Genomic DNA, 13,305 nt, shown 5'->3' with positions numbered 1-13,305 from the left:
TTCAGAAAATTAACGATATATATTCATAAATGATTAACATCAAATATCTTACGTATATTTATTTATTTATTTATTTTAGAAATAAAAGCACTTATCAGCCTATGCCAGCAGCGCTGGTTTATTGAAGATTTGGACCTCACATTAATGACCAGCACCCGAGAACCGGGTGTGTTTGTGTGTTATTCACACAAACAACCCCCCAACCATCTCTCACACACACACACACACACACACACACACACACACACACACACACACACACACACACACACACACACACACACACACACACACACACACACAGCCTTAACTCGAGCAACTGAAGTGCATTTTAAGGTGCACAGTGTTTATAAAGTGGTAGGAGAAAGGCCAGAGGGAGTGGGAGTGTGGGGAGTTGAGGGGAGGGAGGGAGGGAGGGATTGAAGGGAGGGAGACAATGGGATCTGTTTTGCTATCACGGCCGCACCTGAAGGAAAGTGATGAGCCAGCTGTTTGGGCCTCTGTGTTTGTGGTTTTAAGAGAGGAGCAGGGAATAGGTGACAGGGAAGGAGAGATGGCATGTATGTGTGTGTGTGTGTTTGTGTGTGTGCGCGTGTTTGTGTGTGCGTGTATGTAGGTGGGTACAGTGACAGGGAAGGAGAGATGGCATGTATGTGTGCTTGTGTGTTTGTGTGTGTGTGCATGTTTGTGTGTGCTTGTATGTAGGTGGGTATTTGTGTGCTTGTGTGCATGTTTGTGGTGCGTGTGTGTAGTTGGGTATTTGTGTGTGTGTGTGTGTGTGTGTGTGTGCAGGAACCACCTTTATCGCCTGAAGAGGCCGACAGGAAGAGTGAAAGTTCTGGAGATAGGTAAAGAGATTTAGTCAGAGGGAGAGGGATAGTGTGTGTGTGTGTGTGTGTGTGTGTGTGTGTGTGTGTGTGTGTGTGTGTGTGGGTGTGTGCGTGTGTCTGTTTGTGTGTGTGTGTGTGGGGGGGTGAAGGCATAGGAGAGAGTTTTGATTGAGTGCCTGCTGTGGTCCCATCAGATGTGGCTTAAAGGAATAAAGGATTCATTTGAAGGAGGGTGGGAAAGATTATGTACAGTCCTCACATCTATCCAAATCCCTTCCAAATCCCTCTACATCACACTTATCATGCCGCGCGCAGGGCTCACTGCTAACTCTCTGCCTGTCTCTCTTATCGGCGGCGCTACGTGTATCGCGGTTGTCGACAGACGTGTAACTTACTTTCCGATAAGCCGAGGTTTTGCTCACACGAGCCATTTTAATAACGCGCATATAAGTCAGGATCATTAAGGTATTTGATGTGGCTTGGGTTCCGGGGGGTAACTTGTGCGAAGCATTCTATAGGCAGCATTATAGTGATGGTTTAAGACATCGGTGATGTGGTTATAAGAGAAACATTCACTAGCATTATACTAGCATTATAGTAGCTAGTTAATGACAAATGATACTAATCTACACAAATTCAGCCCGATTTGCAACAGTTTTTTTTGTGGCAGACAACCTTTAGCATTGTAGTCGATTATGGACTTTGGGACGTTGGATTGGTCTTCTACCCTGGGTCATGTCATGTGACACTGTCAACAGCCTGTTCTACCCTCGGTCATGTGACACAGTCAAAAGCCTGTCCTACCTTGGCTCATGTGACTCTTCAACAGCCTGTCCTACCCTGGGTCATGTGACTTGTCAACAGCCTGTCCTAACCTCGGTCATGTGACACGTCAACAGCCTGTCCTACCCTGGGTCATGTAACTCGTCAACAGCCCGTCCTATCCTGGGTCATGTGACACTTCAACAGCATTTTCTAGTGCGTCATGTGACATGGTCAACAGCCTGTCCTACCATGGGTCATGTGACATGATTAACAGTTTGCGATGTGGCTTTTGACACACCCAACAACACTCCAACGAAAGCTCTAGTACTTGTGTTCCCCTGCCTAATTTGATAACTCCTACGATGTGTTCCTTGATGTTGACCAATAGGGTGACAGCTGTGTTGCACATAACGTAAACAAGCCTGAGAGCAAGAGGGATGCTGTGAGGTGGTTCAACAAAACAGAGGGAAGTTCTTTGAGCAGTGGCATGGTCCACATTCCTTCCCTCAAGGTGTCCTTGAGGCAGACAGCCTATCGTGTCCTCTTCTAAACCCCCTGGACAGGTCCACATAGTTTCTTTCCTTTCGGACCAACAACATCACACATACAGCAATGTTTGGTGGGGTCATCGCTTGTTGCCAACTTACAGCCGATCCACGGCCAGCATTGCGGGCACTGTGATGCCTAGTCCAACATTGGGACTCTTGGGGAGAACGGTGAAAGTGTAAATATTATGTAGCCTGATCCGAACATAAGAGAGGAATGCAAATCCAGTCCCAGATTCTCAGGGTGTCATTGTGAGAGGATGATCTCCACATATGAGTCTGTGAGCGGGGGGGATGAGGTGTGTATGCTCCTGGAATGGATTCCCCGTCTTATTCTCGCCCCTCTCGGTGTGTCTGTGTGTCTATACCACCGTAATCCCTGGATCATATTTCCGTGTTTAATAACGTGATGTAGTTCATGGTTCCCCGCTGCTGTGTGCAGGCGAGGGCTGTGGCTGGACTGAATTCCTGACTGCGTCTGCAATATGAGATATATAATTTTTCACAGAGGAAAAGCTGAAGGGAAAAACAATGGGTTTTTTTCCATGTGATGGACAGAGAATTTTCTATCTATTGCAGCATTTGCATTCAGCTTTCAGCCCACCCAGATTTGAGCCTGTCTGCCATCTTTAGATATTAATCTCCATTTCGGATAGTAATCCAAACTTTAGATATTGATGTAAAGTCTGTTGAGTTGAGCTGTTGTGATTAGCAGGACCCTGCGGCAATCAGTTTAGGTAAAATCAATCACAATTGTCAATCACTGAGACAATATGACATTTCGACAATTGTTAACAGATATAGGCACAGATTACTTTATTGATCCCGGAAGAATTTATTTTGTTACAGTCTCTAATCACAAGCCAGAAACTTCAATGCAAATAGAACAAACATCAAAAATAAATACAAACACAAAACACTCCATAAATATACATATTCTAATTATGGATCAAATATGATGACATTTATAACAGCTGAATGTTTGTACATAAAATGAAGTAGCTATGTAACTGAAATTAAATAAATTGTCACAGGTATGTAGCACAGATCATCTTGATACGATAAATCCTAAAATGTTCAAATTGACTGAATTCCACGACAGTGCAGTATAGAGTGACCTGGCGGTGGTGAGAGGAGTTAAAGACTTCTCTGTCCACAGGAATTAAGGTTTTCCCGAACCACCCGGTGGACCTCCTCAATGCCAGGCGTCAACTGCTGAACAGACTTCTCTGTTCAGACTGCAGTCCGGAGTCATTATCAAGGGTAGAGAGGGGTTTTGCACAGTCTCTTTTCTCTGACGGCTACAGGGGGTCCAGTTCTACCCCAGAACACGCCGGCCATCCTGATCATTGTCAGGAGAGTGTTGGACTTAACAAGCTGTTTAGTCATGCTGCTGTTCCAGATTCACCCAAGCCTAGAAGAGACTCACAGAGCATCCGCACCATGCTCCCATCGGTCTTCTAATGTCGGCAGCTCACTTCCTCAGGAGGTAGAGTCTGCCCCTACATGTAGACTGACATGGAGAACACTGTCCAGTCAAGCTTGTTGTCCAAGCGGATAGTGTATGGTGGACAGAGGCCAAGGTTTACAGGGGGAAGAGGAACGGACATAGGGCCGTCCCCTGCAGTACTACAGTGGTATACAGGCCCACGGCGGACCCACAGCAGGTTTAAATAGAAGTCCAGGCAGGTCATTTGAGATCCAGCACCCCAGCGGGGCGACTACCTTCGTTGCCGTGAGTTTATTCCCCAGCAGGATGGGCTGGATGGCGTTCTTCTCAGAGGTCCTCATCATCTGGGACGTCCTCATCATCTGGCGGGCCCGCAGACGCTCTCTGGTCAGGCTCCTCAGGACTGGAACAGCTGAGAGGATGGGGTGGAGAGTGATGGGTGTGTGAACGGAGGCGGAGGCAAAAGGGGAGGGGATGGGGGATGACCACTGGAGGGAGGCTGACGACAGTACTGAGGAAGTGTGAAAGCAAAAAGGGCAGGAAATAGATGGTCTGTCCGCCCCCCCCCCAATAAAAATGTTGAGGAACCTGTTGTTGGGACGGGACACTAGCCCCTCTGGACTAAACTTGAGGTTTTTTTTACTTGTAGTGAATAATCAAATTGATTGTTGATGCTAATTTGACAATTAACTGGGATACAAATCAACACGATGCCAAGCAAGCAATTCATGTAATTATTTTAATGAGTCTTTAGTAGAATTTCCAATTAAGCCGCACAAATGTTGGTTGTTAACCTTTTCCTTCCACCAAAGGATTAAACACAGGCTGTCTAGCTGCTCTTCTGCTACAAATGTTCTATTCATCCTGTTTTATTTAGTGGATTTCCTCCCGGTGTCAGAAGGAAAACACTCCTCCATGCAGCGGGTGTCAGGATCTCCATCTGGATCCAGGAGATTTGGTTTGAATGACCTTCTAGGCTTCTGTTACACTCGTCATTCCAATGTGACTTTTCTCATCTCATCATGCTGGGACACATTATCAGGCTGGTCTGGGCTGTCTCCAATCCCATTCTGCTCACTCTGTGATCCAATGAGTGGGACAATTTCTAACCCTTTTATGATTGGTTTGCATATGTGTGTGGACAGAAATCTGGCCACACTGTGGACAGGTTACTGGCAACGGTAAAGTGATCATGTCTGATTTACTGATCATGTCTCGACTCATTCCCCATTCCCCTAGTGTGGTATGCAGGGGCTACCATGTTGAAAATGGATGGACATAAATTAAATCAAAAAACTCTCACTCCGAAATTGTACTTATGCACATAATGCATGAGGGGAGCCCTGGTCCTTCAGAGCTCTCTCCCAACATCGCAGCTCTGGAGCACTTATTACATATGCATAAGGTCACCGGCAATTATTTCTAATATAAAGGAGGAACATCAATTCTGGACACTGATGTGGTGGTTTTGCATTGAAGTGTCGAGTCCTGGCCCGGCGACCGCCACAGTGTTTAGATCTGTGTTCAGGAGATTATGGGAGAAGTCCAATTGAGTGGCAGTTAAGTGTGATCAAGGCCTTGCACACACTGCAAACTAAACCCAACAACAGCAACACTCACGGTAATGAAACCAGCAGCAGCAGCAGCAGTAGTGACTGCTAAGTACCATTAAGTAGACGGGACATCCTCCATCCACCCAAATGTCACACGCAGCCCTGCGTCTACTGGGGAGCAGCCCATAGGCAGATAATCAGATGAGTGCTGGAGTCATCACTCTAAACTGGAAAAGAGAGAGCTACCTTTAATGGCTTTACTTAGCTCTACTCTTGCACTCAAGCAATGACTACCGCTATGCTTTCCCCACCCAACTTCCTCGGTCGTCTCTGTCTACTCGTATGTGGTGGTGATTACGGACTCCTCGCTCATTCACTGATGTTCAGCATGTCGGCAGATCCACCGGTGATCCATCATCAAAGCCTAGTCAAGCTGTGTGTATATACCTGCAAGGGATCTCAGCATAAGATGTCATCTTAACTTAACTTAAGTGTTTCACATGAGGCAAACCACGCCCCAGCTTATGAAAGAAACCCCATTGTGATTGTCCCTGTCCGAATATTTAAAGTTATTTCTTGCTCTTACAACAGGTGCACACAATTCAAATTCCCTTCAGATGCAATACTCGTCATGCCCGCGCAAAAGTCCCCTTACATGTAAATCTGGAAGCGGCCCTGTCAATGTCCTTGAGTATCTGACACCTATCCAAGCCTTCTAGTGTGTGCAGTACAGGAGCTGAAATAGCACCTTGATGTATGGGCTATATGCATATATCTGGAAGGCTGGATTCATCACGTCAGGTAGTTTAGAAGGTATAAGTTTAGTCTTTTTGTGAGCTCATCTAAAATGAGTGTCTATGCCTTACCAAGCATTTGTAACTTATATTTAAAGGCTGGAAATGCCTCAAGTAGCATTGCAGCAAGACCAAGTAATATGCAGTAATAAGTAAGGCCTGGCTCGTCCTCACTTTGACAAAGTAATGTTTTAAATTATTTATCGGAACTAATCATCAATTTCCTAATTATTAACTGTTTGAAGCATTATAAAACAAATGTAAATAGTTTGCAAAAACCTCTGCTTGCACATTATAAAGGATTGCATAAACCATTTTCTCATCGTCTTAAAATTGACTAATTAGTTATGAATGAGTTTTCATTGAGAAACAATGCTTTGTTACTGCTGAATTCTGTATGAAATCCCTATTTACCACAACTTAACCAATACTTCAAAGCTGCAACCATTCTGATGTGCTTCTGAGGCATGAAACTGCGAAAACAAAACAGTTTCCACCATTAGTTTGGTGTGCACTCCAACCCCGCAGTACAGATCAGAACGTAGAGATCAGAGCTGCGTTTTGCTCCTTCCATGCAGCGGCGGCGGGAGGGGGGAAAGATGAGCCCTCCTTCTTTTCATGGCTAAATCAAGCCATGTATTATTTAACTTAACACATTATAGGAACGTGATTGCGGTAGCAAATCCAAGCCATTTAGAGACCCTGATGCAGTCGCTCACACAGTCACATGGATGTGACGTTGCCATGGTGAGCATTTGATATAAAAGAATGAGCTGAATGCTCACAATAGCAGCTTTACTTTCCGTAAGCAACATGTATGAGTATTCAGACCTCGTCCAATTGATCGTCCCCTCAAGGTTGTCGTATCATTGCCGATTCGTGCTGCCCGTCCTCTTCCTTCAGCAACAATCCATCCTCTTTCTTTTTTTCCAGCAATCTCAATGCAGCTGTGCAGCATTTATGTATTATTCAGACGGCCCGTTTGGAGGAGTCCATATACTCTTCTGCTTCTAAGCCTAATCTTCTTCTTTCCACCAATCACGAGTCTTTTGGCACTGCATTTTGCAATGCACATGCCTAAAATTGGATTAGGTTGGGCTTACCCCAGCCATGATAAACAACTGTCCAGCTATGAATATCAATCACGGTAATAATATCCTTAATTCCACTCCTGGGATGGAGTACGTATGGGGCTCGGTGTTCTTCGACAACCGTACCAACCAGCAAAAAAAGCGTGCAAGAAAGATGCCGATTTAAAAAAACAAAAACAATGGCCACCTCCCCAGGTAACCTAATAGTACTCTGATGAAGAATGTGTTTCTGCTCAAATAACAGCGGAGAGGAATGCATTAAACTCCCCATGAGTAATAATGTTGAATAATAATATCATAGTATATATATAAAACAATAAACTGACAACCAACAAAAGGAGCAAAGAGAAAAGAGGAAGGTTTGAGAGCCGGGTCTAGACTGCATAATCGAGGAAGGGCACGTTTCTTTAAAGAAGAAAAAGTCTGTAAAATGTACCGTTGTTTAAAAGGTCACGAGCCGACGCCAGTGAAGCAGCTGAGAGTTGTAAACGACCCTTCTTATCAAATGTTAATGCTCACAGACCCTGCGTTGCAAGTGCCAGCGGGAGGAATATGCCTTTGAGGTCCTGCAGGGTCCATGGAAACAAGGCTTTTTAATTTACATGCAGAAACACGAGCAGCTAATTGCTTTTTCTGAGGCCATGAAATAACACGATAGCTTTTTGTGTGGCATGGAGGGGGGGAGGGGGGCCGGGGGCGGGAGGACGAAATGCAACATCTCCTTAGGGGCCCCATGAGATTGGCTGGCTCTGGTCGCCCTGGTGATGCAGTAGTAGACTCACCGGTTGGCCGGCTGCAGGCCAGATGAGGCCAGGGGGGTGTTGGTTGAGCCTCTTGGGTGTTTGGGTTTTTGTCCAGAGCTTTTCCATTTCCTTTTCCCTTGGACTTGTTGTATGGTAATTCGGCCGACATTTGGACAAAATCCAAAATAAAGGATAGAAAACAGCAGAAATGGGGACATTCTGGATTTAAAGATGCACCAATCAACTTGACAGATGGTTGGATTCTTGACCATGGCTGTTGTTTTGTTTGTGGTACTTCTGTGGTACTACCTTGAGCATTCCAAATGTGGGTTTGATTCTCCTTTGTTTAAAAACAGAAATGTCCTGTTCAAAAAGCTACAAATGCCCCAAAATAATAACAATCCCAGCCTCACTGCTGTCATCCGGAAATCTTTTAATGTTTCCCATCTGACATCAAATAAGTGTATCCTCCATTAGGATATGAGCAGACAGAGGAAGATGGCACTTACAGTCTGTTTACCATCTTGGGGCTGATAACACGACGTGACGGAAGCAGAGAAATTGATTTAATCTTCCACTGTGCGGCGATGAATGTTAATTTTCCTCGAAGATGTAATCTTCACCATGAATGTTGTTGCTAAAGACGTTACTGCATAAACCCATTCTGTTTGAAGGAATAAAGCCGTTATGCTTTTCCCTTTTGTCCCCGACTGAATCTGAGATCAAATGATTTTTGATTATCCTCGTACAACAAAATGTTCTGCCCCAAAAGTGCACGGCAGAAAGTAGACGACCAATCTGTGGATTTATTCACAATCGTGTGCTCTCCCCATGGCAATTTCAAGAGTGGCAAAATGAGCCTTGTGCACCAGCGATCCCCTTCGTCCTTGAGGGCTATTAATAACAACAACTTCACATTAACAGGGACGCAGAGGGAAAGAGCAACTAAACTAATATATGGCCAACTTACCCACAGCCCTTGGGGCTTTTTTTGTATTTACAAGTTCCCCCAAGATACAACACATACTAATCACCCTGGCCGTGCTTGAACTTGTCTCTGGAAAGAGTAACACCGTCAGTGGTAATTACACGTGCCGAGCGGGGTCTTGTCCATACACAATGGAGATGTAGAACAAGGGGAGAGGACACCAGCATTAATCCAAAGGCTCCGTCCTCCTGCCTTACACCCCGCCACCCCCCATTTGCCAGCACCCTACACCCTGTCGTGTTGTGCAATGCAGTAGTCCACATCGCTCTCAATCTTTCTGTATCTCCATGTCTTATTCTCTCGCTCCTTCTTTCACTCTCGTCCTCGATTTTACTCTTTTTTTAAGACCGCATCCGCAGCAGCACTTGAGGAGCGGAGAGGAAGAAAGTCGCAGACGAAGGACGATAGTTTGTGTCAACACTGCCCCCTGCTGGTCGGAAAAAACGCGGGACGGAAGGCGAGGCACTTGCACGAGGCTCTGCCTCACTCTCTGCAGTCAGACATTCACGCTCATTAATGCCAAGCATCCATGAATGCATAGTTACGTGAATTCAAGAGGGCTCCGGCATCCACATGAATCATACATCAGATCCTCTGAGTACATCATGTCAAACGACGTACTCATCAAAACAACACGACAAATGTGGAATTTGGCAGAGATTTATTTTTTAAATAATAAAAAAGAAAAAGGCTTCAAACACCAATATCCGTCCACAGAAGAAATACATAAATGCGTGCAAATATAGCCCTGTGTGTTTGGTGTGGAACAAAGTGAAAGAGAGAATAGGCGAAACACAGACAGGGTGCTGTAAAGGGATTGGAGATGGAGGCAGAGAGAGAGAAGAGAGAGAGAGAGCGAGAGAGCAGCAGCTAAATCATTCCAGCAGGCAAATATAGATTTTCTGTCAGCACTCAATTGTAATTGTACAGGCTTGGAAATATCTTGCCTGCTCATAAGATGTAAATGAGCAGCAGGAACCAGCCTGCAAACGCCTAATCAGACTAGTGGAGCAAACGAAGGGAAGAAGTGAAGAAAGAAGGATCTGGAAGCTCGGTCTGCCTCCTCAAATAACCTTTATAACGGGACAGCTCATACCAGATGATGAGACCAGGGAGGAGGAGAGCCATGTCCAGGGTGAGAGAGGGAGAGCGAGAGGAAGATAAAAGTCTGCATTTTCCTGCAAAATACGGAGCAGCGAAACCCGAGTCTCCTAGTGGGCTTCAGAGAACCTCCCACACCATGCAGGCGCCTGTATCTCCTCTAAGCCCCCTGCCTCCTCTCCTTCCCAGCCCTCTCTCCCTCCATGGGGTGCTCAGCGGGGGCCCGCAGCGCACTTAGCCCGGGCCTCGGCCAGAGGATCAAACCGGTATTCTCCCAAGGTCACGCTCACGATTCCCCTCTGCCTGCCGGCGGCGCGCTGTGTGTTTTTGTCGTGCTGTTCATCTGACAACCGGCCGCCCGGCCCGCCCGTGTCTGCCAGGCGACCAGCTTACCAGTCGTCACCGCCGGCGCGTCCGGCGGACTGAGCTGGACGGGCCTGACGACAAAAAAAACGTTTACTCACCACAATCAAATCATGGAGCATGAGACCCCCTCCCCCCGTAATCTGCGGCTGACCGGGGAGCGGCACAATGAGCCATCAGCCCCGCGGCCCGGCGGTTCCTGGACGAGGCGAGGCAGCCTCGGGCGGTCCTCAAACACAGCGGACTTGGCTCCTAAAGTGAGGAGAAGAGGGCGGACAGCGAGAGGGCACAGGGAGTAGGGTGAGGGATGAGGCCAAGCAGAGAGACAGACTTAGACCAGAGGACGGGGGAGGACTCTGAAGTTCAACATGGAGGTTTCTCCCAGCGCGGCTTTGAGTCGGAGTACACTTCAATCTCATAGTAGCAAAACTGAATGGAAGTGGAATTGACGCACGAAAGCATAGCAAATGTCTGACTTAAGAAAGATTCCATTTTGTTTACTATTTTTGTTGACTATCATTTCACCCCAATTACCCTCCTTTCTCATCCATCCCTCTGCTGCCATTCATTTTCCTTGATTTTATTCCTTATTCCTTCTTTACTTATTTCTTCCCCCGGAAAAAAATATGCAGCTTTTAGACAGTCTGGGTTTGAAATGCTTCTATCACAATGGACGATGGATTAAAAGATCAGTGAAAGCAAGCAAATGTCATCTTCATTTGGCAGGCTGTATCCATAAACATCCCATCGATCCTGAACTCTAACCCTGTGGGTGCTTGTGCGTGTGTGTGTGTGTGTGTGTGTGACTGTGTGTGTGCGTGTGAATGTGCTCTGTGTCTATGCGTGTCATGGACATTAATCAACTTGCGCGGGACGTACGTGGTCGCTGTGAATCTTTACAAACGTCCAGCCGGGATCCAAACAGGCTGACTGGTGGTTGAATTAGCGTCTCTGAGGGCTGCAGGCCGCTGTCGTCCGGGTAAGAATGAGCAATTGATTGCTGCCCCGCATCAGAGCGAACCGCCCCCGAGTACCTGTGTGAGAGAAAGAAATCGGGAGAAAAGGGCTGTTATCTACTCCAACAAATTGCTCCTATAGAAAGCACTCAGCACTAAAGAAAGTACTTGGAGTAATTAAAAGCCTAACTCTCAATCCCGTGTTATTCTTCTCATTCACCGGCGTTTGTCTCTGCGTCTAATGGATCAAACAGACAGAGAGGCTTGTTTTATCTTTTATCTAGGCCTCCTTTGTAGGAAGATTTCTATGCTTCATCGTGGTCATAAAACATGTTATGATATCAACACAGGGACTAGCTGGTTATTTATGTGTTTCAACCTACGTGACATTACACTATCTTACCAAATTGGCTTTAAGCTAAGTGGATGCGGTCATTTCATTACACGGCGGCGCACTGTAGAGAGTAATATTGTAATTAGCTCACTCTCACCTTGCGCAGCGCGCCTGGCTGGAGGAGGCCTGGCTTGAGGAGGTGGGCAACTGGTCGAAACGAGCGCTGTTCAGCGTGGATTTATAGATTAGACGTGACCCTGCGGTGATTGGTGAAAGCAAATCAGTCGAGCAGAAACCCTGCTCCCTACTGCCACCATGTGGCCGTGCGCGGTACAGCTTGTACATATTTATATTGGCTGTGCGTGTGATCTCACCACAGCCATATGACTGCAGTAGTCTGGTTTATTGCATGTGCGTTATGCAATAGGAAATATAGGCCATTAAAATGGGACTCTTTATTATTGCAATATAGGGCAAACACACTTATTAGGTCAATGTGAAGGCCTATTTATATGTCTACATGCAGCACCTATCGTTTGTCTTAAGTGGACCCATTTTATCGCTTTATCGTCAGTGAATGGTTATGCCACCAGGCGTTCTCTAACTAATAGTCCGAACTACCTTTCAAAAAGAACAACTGGTGTTGAGTGGTCGCTCTTCAAACTCACAACGACCGCATGAACAAAGATATTGTGGCGAGCAACACGGAAAATATGTGACAGGACTCAGGAGCCCAGGTTCAAACAGACAACACTGACTCCCAGGATCAACTGCGCAACCCCGTAGTAGGAGTCGCCACAATATTTTCAGTAAGTAACCCTCGAACAACAGCATACGGCCAGACAGTTGTGTAAATCCCCCTGAGCTCTTGTAAAGCTTTCTAATCCACTTGTTTAAATTTATCATTTAAATTATATCCCAAATTCTCTCTCTCTCTCTCTCTCTCTCTCTCTCTCTCTCTCTCTCTCTCTCTCTCTCTCTCTCTCTCTCTCTCTCTCTCTCTCTCTCTCTCTCTCTCTCGTCATTGTTCATACCCTGGCCTATTGTGTATTGAACAAATCTATTTAGATTGAATGAGAGCGTCTGACTCCCCGAAATATAAATAAAATGGGGATCAGAAGTAAGTTACACAAAAAGGCTAACCCATGGACTACTGTTGCCACGCTCAAACCAATGACGTGTCCGACATTGTTTGTGTAGGGCCTACAACATTTCGTAGGCGATGTTCATGGTAGAAAGTCACGATCATGCAATGCCCAGTAGTCCTTCCGCAACCTCTATTTTAGGTCTGAGCTCTGTTGAGATAATCACGTCAAATAATGAGCCTCCTAAATTGGGAGCGGAACGACACGGAAGATTAGAATGTAGCGCTCTGCCAACGCACAGCCCAGCCATTGTGAGAGAGCGAGAGCGAGAGCGTGTGTGTGTGTGTGTGTGCGTGCGTGCGTGCGTGCGTGCGTGCGTGCGTGTGTGTGCAAATGCGAATGCATGTGCATATACGTGTGCATGTGTGTACGTTGGTGCATGCGTGCGTGCGTGTGCGTGTGTGTTTGCTTGCGTGCCTATGTGCATGTGTTGTATGTGTGTGTGTGTGTGTGTGTGTGTGTGTCTGTGAGACATGGAAATAGAAATAGAGGAAGTCAGTTCGAGCCGAGTGTATGTGCATATCAATGCGTGGGGAAGGTAATAGAGGAAGAAGTCAGTGGAACCAGGCTGGGTCGAGGTGTTTGTGTGTGTGTGTTTGTAAGTGTGCGCGTTCTCGTGTGTGTGTTTGTGTGTTTGTGAGAGAAAT

The 13,305-nt window shown here is 46.2% G+C and overlaps 1 long non-coding RNA gene across 1 annotated transcript; it reads right to left on the bottom strand.

The window, feature by feature from the left end:
• Window positions 1–2,961: 2,961 nt before the first annotated feature.
• LOC115551839 (uncharacterized) lies at window positions 2,962–12,030 on the bottom strand. Its single transcript, XR_003978243.1, has 3 exons — window positions 11,103–12,030; window positions 10,325–10,475; window positions 2,962–4,002 (listed from the first exon to the last, which is right to left on the bottom strand). It is a non-coding gene; the product is annotated as an uncharacterized LOC115551839 (long non-coding RNA).
• Between the last annotated feature and the right edge of the window lie 1,275 nt (window positions 12,031–13,305).

The sequence above is a fragment of the Gadus morhua genome, chromosome 10, assembly GCF_902167405.1.
Source record: "Gadus morhua chromosome 10, gadMor3.0, whole genome shotgun sequence".
NCBI lineage: Eukaryota > Metazoa > Chordata > Actinopteri > Gadiformes > Gadidae > Gadus > Gadus morhua.
The sequence above is the reverse complement of the archived record's forward strand: the minus strand, read 5'-3'. Positions and strand labels throughout refer to the sequence as shown.